The sequence below is a fragment of the Chelonoidis abingdonii genome, chromosome 1, assembly GCF_003597395.2.
Source record: "Chelonoidis abingdonii isolate Lonesome George chromosome 1, CheloAbing_2.0, whole genome shotgun sequence".
Lineage (NCBI taxonomy): Eukaryota > Metazoa > Chordata > Testudines > Testudinidae > Chelonoidis > Chelonoidis abingdonii.
The window spans coordinates 238,693,054-238,707,266 of NC_133769.1; positions in this window are offsets into that span (position 1 = coordinate 238,693,054).

Below are 14,213 nucleotides of genomic sequence, written 5' to 3' on the forward strand. Positions count from 1 at the left end.
TACACATTTTTATTAATTTGTCTCTCTATTAGACATATAGGTGAATCCCTACAAACTTGCAACTTCCTCATGAAGGGAATAAAGAACTGACCCAGTCGGGCTGTGTATTTTTGATATCAGTTGTAACACTGGGCCACCTTACCTAGACAACTCTATGGTTGGAGGACATACTTTATGCCAGTATGGAGCTTCATCTGTCATCTATGGCGCTACTTTAGGAAAAGACTGCAATGCTGTCTGAGCCTCTTTTTATAGTCCTGCAGGCTATGAGGCATGTGAATATCTGAAGTAGGATTTTTTTTGAAATTTTTGATAGCTGCTATGTGTGCTTCAATTTTTGTCTGTACTTTCCATTGCTGCTCAGTGGAGGCAAAAGGGTTAAGTCTGCTCTTGGAGGAAAACAGGAGACATTTGGTGTGTCACCTCATTGTCTGGGGTGCAATGAATGGGTTGTTAAGGAACTGATTGGAACTTGCTGAAACCAAACCACAGCACTGGAGAATTATAGAAAGACCATGGGAAATCCCCAATGACCAGAACATTTGCACCTAATAACAAAGACCAGTAAGGGGTGAGAGAGAGGTCAGTTAACTGAGCAGCTAGCTGGCCATAGCCCACTCATCCCAGTGACAACTTGTTTTAAAGATCTGAGCTGTCAATCAGAACTCTGAAGTAATGGTTGATACTGGGCATGTGTGAGTGAGGTAATCGCTTCACATTTATTTCTCTGTGCTACCGTAAGGTCTTCCAGTGCTGTGCTCCAACTGACTAATAATCCCTTCTCTCTTCTGAAAACATTGCCTGGTGTAACTGCAAATACTTGCTGAGGTGCACCGGTCCCTGAAGAGGGAAAAAGTCTCTGACTAGGAGTCTATCTCAGTTGAATGGCCTGGAAGAGCTCATCATGTGAAGCAGGAGTGCTGAAGTACAGGGGCTGTCTCAGAGGCAGTCAGGCTGTTTCTACCCTGAAGGAAGAGTCTGCCACACTTAAAGGAGTCCCTCCAAGAGACTCTTTAAAAGCTGGAGCATAGCACAGATCCGGTGGATCCGTGACAGAGCCCCACCTGGGTTCTGTTATGCCTTTAAAGGTGTTCCCCACCACCACCCCAAATCATAGTCAAATTCAAATTTCTTGAGACAAGAAAAACAAAAAAACCAGAACACATTTGAAATTTATTCAGCTATAGATCTGATGGGCAGAATACAGGTAAGGATATTATAAAAGTTAAAAACTAGTATAGCAGTCATTTTGTCTTATGTGTTAGAGTTCAGATTCTCAGTTCATCGATCTCTGTGAGCCTTTGCAATGTTATAGCTTTTCTCTTCCCACTGTAGCCTGTCAGTAAGTAACTGGTCTCTCTCAGGTGCAGTCACAACATTACAAATAAATCTGCTCTCCTCATGAGGCATGAGAAGCCAACAGTTTGTGGAGAAGCAGGGGAGTACCTTAATGTAAACACTTCTTCTAGTTAAATCTAGGGCATAAAGCAGAAGGAATATTGGAGGGATCATTGTCCAATGACATTTGGTCTTGTGTGCGTATCACATCAAAGGAAGCCTCCATTTTAAAATGCCAGGAGATATCAGTGAGGGAGCAGTAGCAGCAACAACTCTGACCAAAGGATATGGAGATTATCTATTGATATGCCCATCTACATATCAACTAATTTGACTGTCATCATTATACGTACTGTCTGAAGGATGGTGCCTTAAGCAAATATCTAGTCAGTCTCTCCCTTTGGCCTTCAAATGGCACTTTTTGACAGAGCAGAGCATGGAAACTGGGGCTAAATTATAAAATGTTCACCAAATATCTCCACAGGCATGTGACATATAGATGTCCTACTCTGACTTGTTCTAGTTTTGAAAAGAACAAAATAGCTCTCTAATGATTAGTTTTATTTTAATGATTTGAAAAATCTTGTCTTACTTTCACAAGCCCGATGAGGTTTCTTGCCATATACTCTACTATATTATTAGGTTTTTCTATTGGGGTTAAAGTCAACCTCTTGGTCAAAGGAGATAAAACTGAAATATATATTCTAATCATTACTGTATTCCATGCAAAAAGAAAGAAAGAAATGAAAATAACTAATACCATGGTAAGGATGAGAAATTAAATTCTAACAATGAAATTCAGAAGTGATATGTTAGCTTCCAAATGCATTTTGGATCATGTCATAGTCATTTGCACAGTACACAGTTTAATGTATGGTAGTGAGCCATGTTTTATCATTACTGACTTTCTCATCTGACCGTAATTATTTAAAAAAAGTTACTCTTTGTTTTGTTAATTTTTGTGCTGGTCATCTTCACCTAATTTGAAATAAAGTATTATGCGCTTGGAATATAATACAATAAATATGTACTTTTGTACTGCAGAATTCCTTTATTTTACTAGCAACTCTTCATTTATACAACCTTTAGGCTGTGTTGAACTTGTTCTTCAATAGATACTCTTGTTTCATTATGTTCCGTTGTTTCAAAAAAATAAAGAAACTGTGATATGAAAATTACTAATAGAAACAAATGACCTGTGTGATGAAAATAAGGACTATTTACCAGATGAAGACAGCTTTTAGCTTATGGGCACCTCTCAGCAAAAGTAGCTCAGTGTCCCCAATGATCAAAGTCACTAAATTTTTAGATCACTGAAAGACAGAATAATTCTACAGTGCATGCCACAAAAATGTTCAATGTGAATACTCAACCCTTCTTAACCAGATATTTGCCAAAAATGAAATATTGCTTAGATTTTATTGAGATTTGCAAAATACTAAGTTTCATGTTTGAGTCTACAGCTATTGTTAGCTGTGTTGGGAAACTCTGTTCAGAACATCTGGGGAAAGGATGTAGTTTGTGTGAATACATACACAGAATCTATTTGTTCAAACTTGAGGTCAATGGGACTACTCATACTCAAGTATTTGCAGGATCTGGTCTTAAGTGTTTAGAAGGTGTAATTTTCATGTTGTTGCAGTTCATTAGTAGAATAATTTTGGCTTAAATCATTTTAGATAGTGAAGCTGATGAGGGATAAAAATGTAGCTTGGTAAGTAATAATAATTAGCACTTCAATCACATTTTTGATCCATAAATCTTCACTTTTTAGAGTGCTTGATGGCAATTGATGGCTTTCCAGGTAGGGGAACTGCAGCAAACAGAGGTATAGTCTTGACTTGACTTTTTAACTCATGCCTCAGTGGTCTGACTCAGACGTGCAAGGACTGTCTATCTGCAGATGCACAATAGAAATATACCCTCTCATTCTTTGCCCACTTGTGCAAGGCCAGCCACCAACCAGCCCTAAATTTTCATTTTATGTAAAAGCTTGCTTTATCTTGCTATCTGTGGCTTAATCCAAGCTAGTCATCCAAGGGATGTTCCAGACTCATATAACAAGCTGAACAGGCATCTAATTTCAAAGTAACACTAGTTAAGAATATGTAACAAAATTACATTACAGAAAATTAAAGTACGTTACAATAAATTACAGTACTATACCTACCCAACGTGTAATCAGCATATTAATGTTTAGCTATCTGCACTAATTTGCAATTTAGGAACAGCACAAAGGGCTCTTCTCTCCCTTAAACTGAAAGAGAAACAATGTATTCTATTATCTAAGGTAATGATTTCATAATATCTCCAGCAAAAAATGCATAGTACTTCATGTTCTGGGAAGAGTCATCTGGCTTCTCACTTCAGACCCCTAGAAAATCACCAACAGTTTGTTAGAATTTTATCTGAAGGCATTTGTCTTTTCTGTGATTGATGTCTCTGAAAATAAACCCAATGCCTCAAGCTGCTTCATACCTGACTTGATTAAATATAGAGAAGAAGAAGGTTAGGCTGCTCAAAGAGGAGAATTGACATAAATAGTATCCTGGTTCTAGAATTTGGACTTCAGGAATGGGTTCATTCCATATAAGGAGTGAAATGAATGGATATCCAATTGCAGGAGATTCTTTCTTAGACTTTATTAATAATGTGTTCATACTTGCTTTTCAACTTAAATAAAACAGAGAAGGCTGAAAGCCACAGCAAATCTCATAACACAGGTAACTCCACTTTCAGAGTTTCAGCTAAACACAGTTCTTGGTTTCCAAGTCAATTGGCTTTCCTCCCTGCTCCGTGAGCCCTGTAAGCTAGAATTAGGAATGGTGGAAGATGCAAGTCACTTCAACCGGAGTGTCACACCAAAACCAGTTGCAGACTAAGCATTAACTCTGAATTTCCTGACTTATGTCAGTTTGTTAACCTTTTTGTAAAGTAGTTTCTATACTGATATAATACTAAATGGTGGGTACAGAATTTAAATCCATTCTGTTTTGCTTTCTAGTTTGTTTTTGCTCTTCAGAGCTGATGTGGTGAAATATTTTCCACTCTAATGTGCAGAAGTTTAGGCGGGCAAAGATCAGTTGGACAGAACAGTCAAATATAGCCTAAGATAGAAATACACAAATGTGAAGACAAAGCCATTTATCCTCAGAGTGTTAATGTACCACAATCCTGTCCAATGAGCCAAGTGAGACAAAACTGTTCTGTGCTCAGAACTTAGACTAAGGACTTGGATACAAAGTCATTAATAATTTATGGACCATTTTGTACATCACAAATTGAGCCAGAAGCCTGCTTTCTTGATCTTGTACAGTTTGTAACTAACATGTGACAATGATTTCCACTTGGATTAACCTGTATTGATTGCAAATCTTAAAGCTCAACTCTACCCAGTAGCAGCAGCAACAAAAATCTATTCTGTCAAGGTAATGCTCCATTTTTTTATAAAATACAAATGAGTATAAGCTCTGGATAATGAACATAGCTTTTTAAAGCACATGCCTTCATAATGTTCAGTTTAAAAACCAGATACTCTTTCCCTACAACCCAAGTAGCTGCTAGAAAGAATACAAGGCCATGTTAAGAAGGAATATTTTTTTTGCATGATTAAAATGAGTGTCTAGTATCATGAAATGTTCCTGCAAATATGGTCACTTTTAGAGTATCATTATACTAGTGTGTTTCACTTGTGGTTTCCATAGTTAGCATTTTTTGGCACAAGTAATGGTTTGGGAATTAGGTTAGTATTGAATATGAAAAATGAGTGCTTTCCAGTAACTTAGAGGCAGCCAAATATCACAGCATTAAGCCTTATTCAGACAGCATGCACTTACAGCAAAATCCTGCCAAAACTAGTCATGCATCATTTCCAGCACTTAAAAATGTCTATAAATGGTAAATAATACTGGAAATATTGCAACATTTTCAAGTGTGTTTGCAAGGAGAGAAATATTTCTAGTCTGAATTTCCCCTGTGAGGCTGTACAGACTCCTGAATTGTGAAATTTGTTGCTCTTCCAATAATTCTATGGTCTCCCCAAGGTTCTCCAGCACTGATAAGTGCTGTCACAGTTTAAGAGTAGGTTGTAGTGAGAAGTGAGGGCAAAAACTTTCAGATTAGGACTTTCCAGGCTTATCATCAGAATCATGAACTGAGTCCTTGACCCAGCTGTTGCTCTCCTTATTTGCTGCTACATTTAGCTTGTACTCAGATGTCCTTGACCCCTTGTTCTTCCCCAGTACAAGATGCTATAAGGCATGTGTGTCTACCAGGAAAAAACACGACTATCAAAAATGCCTGAGTGGAGGCTCTAGGGGACGGGCAGGAGCAAGGAACAATAAGATGAGTTTACAAATAATTGCTTTAAAAGTAGAAGAGAAGATCCAAAAGTTAGGTTGGAGGATGTGGGAGAGAAGGACTTAGTCTTCTCTATGTCCCATCAGCTCACAGCCCATCAGTAAGCTGAGTAGGGGTAGGAGGAAAAGGGAAGAATTCAGCAAGTAAGAAAACAGAAATAAATAGACAGGGTCAGATCTTCAGCTGGTGTAAAGTGTCTTAACTCTATTGATTTGAATGGGTTGATGACAATGTGTACCAGCTGAGGATCTGTCCTATAGGAATAAATTCAAATAAAAAGTAAACATTTGGGGGTTTAGACTAACATTCTGAAATTCACTATTTGCAATCTTTTAAACTGTAGAGCTTTAACAAGACAAAGAAAAATACTAATCTCTTCAGGCGTGTTAAAAGGCTTTCAAAGGGAAAATGGGGGCAAAATATAGGCACAGTCCTGTATATATAGCCACGTGAACTGCCACATAATTATCCTTCTCTGTGCATTTTCTGCATAACTGATGTAAACATTAAACTTTCACTAATATTTCATTTGGAAAGGACAGAACAAAAAGGAAGATGAGAGTGGTGTGCCTGAACATGAGCACATGCATTCTGGAATTATATTTCAAATACTATCCTTAAAATCATAAGTTAATTGAATGCACAGTGAGCATACTACTTCAGGTCGTCTTTAGATTAATATATGCCTCAATTTCCTTACTCCCTCTGTCAGCAAGATTTGCAGTAGTCACCTGTTCTAAAAATCTGTCTGACAGCTTCAAACCTCAGGAAATGTAGATTTTATAGTTGTAGGATATCAAGTTAAGCGGAAAATGGTATTGTAGTGATTATTCCTCCTTCACCAAAGACTTGCTTTGTCAATACAAAATCTCCTTCTCTTGGCAGATAATGTTATCAGAACAGTCCCACTCTCTTTACCTCTGCCTCTCATGGGGATTCAGGGCTTGGTATGAGGCATACCACAAAAGCCAATAGAGCAGTCATGCTTCTTCAGGATTTTCCAGAATGCTGCAGACTGGATTTTTTCCCCCAGTTTTCAAACTGTCAGATTTGTTTTTAAACAAGCTTTTAGAAACTGCTGATATTTCAGAGACCTTCTTTTCTGCTGTCTATTGCTTCACTTTTTCTCAGTCCTCTTAAATAGATAAAGATTCCTCCTATCTTTCTCTTAATGAGGACAAACTCCCTTGAATGTTACAATTCTTAGCTAATCATTACCAGTATTTCTCAGTACCAAGATTTCAGTTCAAAGAGGGAGGGTAGTCACAAGATTCTGAGCACATGTGTGGCTGGGAGGCCTCTGTAAAGCCCCTGAAACTTTCTCCTCTTAAACTTTTTAGTTCCAGCATTATCAAGTGTAATAATTAATACACTATATTTATACATGCACACCTATTACAGTATTTCCAACACATAGTTACTACAAATGGCTGGTTTACACTGTGTGCTAATAAGCACCAGTTGGGGTGGAAATTCTAGTCTGCACCAGCATGTCTTTCACTAAACAGGCCTGTGTGGACCTAGCAGGCCCTCCTGGTGGGCACTTAAAGTTCCCTAGTCCATTTGAAATTGAACTGATGGATATATTTTCTATTAGTTTAGTGCTTTGGAAGATAAAGAGGAAGAAGAGTTAAAAGGATGGCCAGCTGAGGAAGAAAAGAAAAGAAAATTATGGTGATTGCACATGCAAACAGTGATTTGCAGGTTACACCAGACAAGAAAGTTGTGAACAGTAAGTAGAAGACTTTAAATATTTTTTAGCAGCATAGCAATACAAGGAAAATCAGTTTGATGAAAGTGGTGATGACTATCTTAGGGGAAAAAGCAGGAGGAAGACTCCAAGAAGGAAATGGGCATGCAAACCATATAGAACCTTAGGGACCCATGGAAAGTGGAAAAATCCAAATATTAGGGATAATGTGAGTTGGAAAGCAGACTGGCATAATTAACTGGAAATTCAGATTGGATATGCGTAAAGAAATACTGGAAGCCTCTCCACCCAAAGAGATGAATGAACTGTTGCTATTTGCCAACATGGTCCTCATAAGCCACATAAAAAGTCTGTTATTTATATTTTATGGAAGAAAAAAAAAAGATACGAAAAATATTTTTTGGAGGAAATAAGGGGGAAAGTGGGAAAGGGAAAATAGAATAGGGACAGGATAATTTTGTGAGGGAAGACAGAGCAATAATGGAAAAGATGAGAGGTGTTTTGGGAAAGAAAAGGGGTGGAGTGATAGATATTTTTTAACAATGCCTTGAATTATAAAATGGGGAGAAAGAAAGAGAGTGGGGGGAATAAAATAGTACTATATATAGAAGGGGTGATAACTATAGCACACTACTACCTGGAAGCAAACTTATTGCTACAAATTCCATCCTGTGGTGGTGATTTTCCTATAGCTTACGTAATAGTGAATGGATGATGAATGGGTGAATGGATGATCTGGGGTATTGCCCTATAGCCAAACTGCCAAGTCTTTTCCCATCCAAGAATCAACAAAGAGGCCAATGGAGAAAAAAGTTTCCACTCAATCCTTTTCTGTGTACCAGCTTTATCCTTGGGCTCAGCAGTCTTCTCAGGTCCCTCTATGAGATCTTGACAGTTTTGAGTTACTGCACCACCTGTCTGGGTGACACTCTAAGGATGTAGTGTTGCCCTGATTCTCTGCCCATCCTAAATAACAGCCTGAAGTTCCTTAATTGAAGCAGCCATCCATTTCATTCTTCAATCTTACTTCACTTGTCCCCTACTTTCTACACTGGGCCTGTTACCCTGAAAACAGATTTTGTGGCACTGCTATAATGACTTGCCTATTGTCCTCTTACTCTGTTCTTTCCGAGGTAAAAGTTCCTGGGGTTGTTAAGAAAACACTAAAGGACACAGATATAACCTTTCAATAAAGTAATTGACATAGGCAGTATTCTCTCCAGAACAAAGTGTCTTTTTATTTAAGTGACTAATAATCCCTACTACAATATGATTTAGAAATCTTAAACAAAGCACAAAATCCCTGAGACACAAATCTCTAACTGCACTTTAAAGAGCCTTCATACTACAATAGTATATAGTTCAAATGATTCTAAGGGAACCAATTTGTTGCAAGTGGCCAGTTTGATGACAGCAGATCTTAAATTTGCTTTTAGAGTTTACATAAGTAAAGTACAATTAACACACACATTCCAAGAATACACATATTAAATACTATGTTAAACAATACTACACTAAAAATTATATCAAAAACGTCAAGCTTACTGTATAAATCACTTGTAGGCAACTTGCGGCTCATCGGGGTAATCTGATTGCGGGCTGTGAGACATTTTGCTGACGACCGTTCACAGGCACTGCCCCCCCGCAGCTTCCAGTGGCCACGGTACTCTGTTCCCAGCCAGTGGGAGCTGGGGAGGCAGTGACCAGCACGTCCCTGTGACCTCTTTGCCTGCAGGCACCACATCTCACAGCTCCCATTGGCCAGGAACAGAGAACTGCGACCACTGGGAGCTGCGGTGCCTGTGGAGATCTCATGGCCTGCTTGAGCTGCAGGTTGCTTACTACTGCTATAAAGCCATTGATGTTTCCTTTAAAAAAAAAATCACTGCTACTGCTGATCAGTTCCTGGTCAGTCAGCTCTGCTCTGCTCCAGTTTTCTTTTCTCTCTCTGCAGCAGATTTACTGATTTCTTTACAGCAGCTCTCTCTTTGCTGGCTTCCAGTTCCCATCATCTTCTGATCAAATCTCCCTCTCTTTCTCCAATCCAGATCCTCTTCTAGCTGCACCGACTGACTCCTCTGTTTTAAGTGTCTGGCTTTTTATACTGTGCAATTGGCTGTCAGGTCTCCATCTGGGCATTGTAGTGAAGTGAAGACTCACCAGTGTGGCGCCTTCTGCTGGTTGCCTTGGGAATTAGCTCTCCAGCACTCAGAGCACCTCCTGGTGGCCGGTGACTCACCTGCCGCTGGCTCCCATGTCCCTCCAAGACCCGGGTGCCCTTTACCTCAGGGTTCTGCCCCAGCAGTACCCCCACACTCTGGATCTCCCCTCCCAGGGGAACCAACACTGCTCTGTCCCCACCTTGCTTCAGTGGCTACTGCCAGTTGTCATCTAGCCCCTTCTGACTGGGGCAAACTGCAGTCCATAATGGCCACTCATCATTGGCAACGGGGTTATGACCAGTTACCTCTGCCTAACCCCGGCCTGCCCCTCTGCAGCCCCAGTACCTTTGTAGGCCTTTCACAAGGCCTGCAGCCTGGGGACTTACCAGGCTGGAGCTCCCGAGCTAACCTTGCCTTTCCCCAGCACTACTCTATCTCAGGTACCCTTCTCTACGAGGCAGCCAGGTCCTTCTCTCTCTATGGATGGAGAGAGAGAGTGCAACTCCTCCTCCCTGAGCCCTTATAACAGGGCCAGGTGTGGCCTGATTGGGGCATGGCCCCAGCTGTGGCTGCCTCCCTAATCAATTTAATCTTTTCTCGCAGGAGAGGGGTAACTGCCCCACTACAGACATGTTTTGCACATGCTCAGTACCAGTTGTGATCTCAGAGCTATGATTGACATCTCTGACCTTTAAAATAAGTTGTGACTAGTCTGAGTGGGCTCTGACCAGTTAGCTGCTCAGCTAACTGACCTTTCTGTCACTACTTACTACATATGCTCAGTAGCCACCAATCTTGCACATGCTCACTGTTATTTACATCAGAGCTGTGATTTTGCTGATCCTTTTTGCCAGGGCACCATTTTAGAAATCCTAGGATTTCACTGAACATGCTCAGGGTCCACAGTGTCCATCGCAGGGTGGAATGATTTTTCAGAATAGAGATCAGAAATACAAAGTGGAGACCTGAGAATTTCCTGTAGTAGTAGCCATTTTAACCCTTCATCCTGACCCCTTCAGTCAATGATCCAACAAACCCAGCCCAAATTTGTTTCCTCGAATTCCACAGGGAGTCATGCTGGCTACTCAGTTGCCTCCCCAGCAAGCCATTTGTAGGCCTGGCTTAACATGAGTAACTGGACATGGGTGAGGCCTTATTTTTGGGGAGACAGGATTAGGGAGGTAAATGAATCAGCAGCCTGGAAACAGAATCTCTGGGCTAGCGAAGATAAGGGGGAACACCTAGGGAACCATTTATAATGGACAAGATAAGAATGGATAAGATAGTTGGTGTCTGTTACAGCTATCCCCCTATTCCATTTTGTTTTCTTACAGCTGTCCCCATACTCCATTTTGTTTTTGTTCTCCTGTGGCCTCCCCTCCCTGGCTGTTAAGTTGTTTACCAGGGCCACTGCCCTTCTCAAAGGGAGGGCCCCTTTAAAAGTTGTTACCAAGAGCCATTGCCCTTCTCAAAGGGATGGCCACTGTGCTAATTTGGACCACTGCCCTGTTCAAAGGTTAGTCCTGTATCACCTTGTTAAACTGGGCTTGGGTAGGGTAGGCAATGTCCAGAGCTGCAAGACCTATTGTGTTTTTAAGATCTTGGGCATGAGTCATAGCCTCATGTGCTTGAGGTCACCTATTACACAGGACTCTGCCCAGGCATGTCTCAGTTTTCCTGCCTGCTCTCCTCCCCTGTACAAGAGGACCAATCAGTACTGGCGGGAAACGCCTGTTGCCTTAACAAGACATTTTTAACTAACAGCAGAAAGGTTCTGCATTGCTGCCTTGTCTGATCAGCCAGGGTTCTGGGGGTCCTTTCTCCGCTCTCTTTTATTTTTGAGCGTACCTCTGTTTTGAACCCCCTCCCCCACGAAGAACAAATGCGCCTAAGAGATTCCTGATTATTGAGGACCGTACCTGCCTCTGATGTTCTTGCTGCTTACCTCTGCGCTCCTTTGGGCTGGTAAGAACCTCTTGGAACTCTCTATACTTTTATTTTATATTTAGCTTCTGGCTTGTTCCCAGCACACGACTCAAGCTAAACCTGGTCTGTGTCTAAAACTCTCCTAAACTCCCTGGCACTTGCGCTAAAAATAAGTATTGTGCCGCTGCTAACTCTGCTCCGTGGGCTTGCCTCGGGCCTCTGCTGCAGCGTGTCCACTGCTGCAGCCACCATCCTGAGCTCATACCACTCTGCCCCTGTACTCCCATAGCATGAGGTGCACCATAGGTTTTGTTTTAGTTTAATAAGTATAGTTTGTTAAGATTATAGAGTTGTAAGTTTCAACCTGCCTTGTTCTTGTTGCTCCCTATAGGTTGTAAAGCTTGTAAGTTTCACCTCCTTGTTATAGTTTGCTTTTCTGTTGCTCCGTATAGTTGTCTGTTATATTTTGCTTAGAATTGGAATTGTTGTTTTGCAGTTGTTGGTTAAGATAGATAAGGTTTTTGCTGCTTCTCCTCTGTATAACTTTGTCTGTTTTTCCCCGCTCCAATCCCCCCGTGTGTTCTTCCATGTCTCTCTGTTACAACCCTGCTGCCACCGAACTCCCAACCCTTGCTGTGCTCCCCTGTATAAACTTTGTCTTTTTTCCCCTTCATACTCCACCGATTGCTTAAAACCTCTCAGCCCGTTGTCCTTACCTGCAGGCTCAAAGTGTCTCGCTGCTTCCAGCCGCATCTCCTCTCATCAGTTGCCACTAATCATTCACATCCCCCCACTCCTGTTCTGTAACTCAGTTTTTAGGTACACTCTTGCTATCACAGCCTCACAAATTAAGTCAGTAATTTTCTACATTGCATAATTTCACTTATCACCCATATTGCTGATATACTTTGTATTTACATTAGTACCATTGTGTTACATTGTATATAAGGCCACCAACCACTTAAAACATTCTATCTAAGATTGTTAACCATTTTATATAGAAGCTACCATTTTATTTTGCATTTCTTTTTGGTACGTTTTGCATTTCACACTGTACCTAGAATTGTTCCTCTATAAAGTTAAGTTGCTTATTGACTGTACTGTATCCCATTGTGCTGAACCTCCCTTACTGTACCCCACTGTTAGAACTCCCTACACTGTTCAATAAGAAGAACCCCCCCCATCATTGTCTGTTGTAAACACCCTATACACCCCATCCCTTCGTATTTTATTGTTAAATTCCCACCACTTCCTTTTTCCTTTAATAAAGAAATTAATTGGCACCCCACCTGTGTGGTAATTGCTCCCCAAGATCCCATATACCTGCTGGCAGGGACAGTTGGAAATGTAAAGATGAGGTAAAGAATAAGTTGTGCATAGACAGAGCACACTGTACAGGAATTGGTTTCTACAAAGTAACCAAGCCAATTCCAAAAAAGTGTAATGCAGTGTATAGTATTGCAATATATGTATAAATGCATCATAAAAAAAAATTGTTAACTTTGAATGTGTAGTATATCCTATACTCACACCCTATGCTTGAGTCTAATCAGTTCAGCATAGCCCTACTGTATGTCAGACAAAGGAACCTAACAAGTCTGGTGACAACCTGAGTTCTTGGATAACCACCAACATAGTGGTACCATGGCTCAGATCTGCTCATCTGGAGCAGCTAACATACATATCCCCTTACTGTAAGAATTGCAACCAGCATTAAGGGAAATGGCATTGAAAGGATTTAAGAATTTAAATATGAAGTTAGTACCATGCTCAGGGCCGGCTCCAGGCCCCAGCGCTCCAAGCGCGTGCTTGGAGCAGCATGCCACAGGGGGCGCTCTGCCGGTTGCCAGGAGGGCGGCAGGCAGCTCCAGTGGATCTCCCGCAGGCAGGGCCAGCGCTACCATTTAGGCGACCTAGGCAATGGCCTAGGGCGCCAGAATTTTGGGGGGGTGGTATTTTACCGGGAGGGCGGCACGCGGGTCCGGTGGACCTACCGCAGTCATGCCGGCGGATGGTCTGCTGCTGGAAAGGCTCCGGTGGAGCTGCTGCAGTCATTTCGGCGGGCGGTCCGCTGGTCTAAAGGCTCCGGTGGAGCTGCTGCAGTCATTTCGGCAGACGGTGTGCTGGTCTAAAGGCTGCGGCGGACCTACCGCAGTCATGCCTGCGGCAGGTCCACCGGAGCCGTTAGATCAGCGGACTGCCCACCAAAATGACTGCGGCAGCTCCACCGGAGCCTTTCCAGCAGCGGACCGTCCGCTGGCATGACTGCGGTAGGTCCATCGGACCCGCGCCGGGGTGGCGAAATGGCTGTCCACCTAGGGCGTCAGAAACCCTGGCGCTGCTCCTGCCCACAGGCTTCCCTGCGGAGGATCCGCCGGTCCCACGGCTCCGGTGGAGCATCCTCAGGCACGCCTGCGGGAGGTCCACAGGAGCCACGGGACCAGTGGACCCTCCGCAGGGACGCCTGCGGGAGATCCACCAGAGCCACGGGACCGGCGAGCAGCAGAGCGCCCCCCGTGGCGTGCTGCTGTGCTTGGGGTGGCGAAATGGCTAGAGCCAGCCCTAACCATGCTGAAGAAGTGGGTTAAATCTAAAGGTGGACCTCATGGACTCCTCAGAGAACTACTAGCGGGAGACTGGAACCAGATAAAAATGAACTCCAGAGGTGGTATTAAATAAATCAATTTTAAAAAATGCTTGGCAAAGCAAGGCAAAAA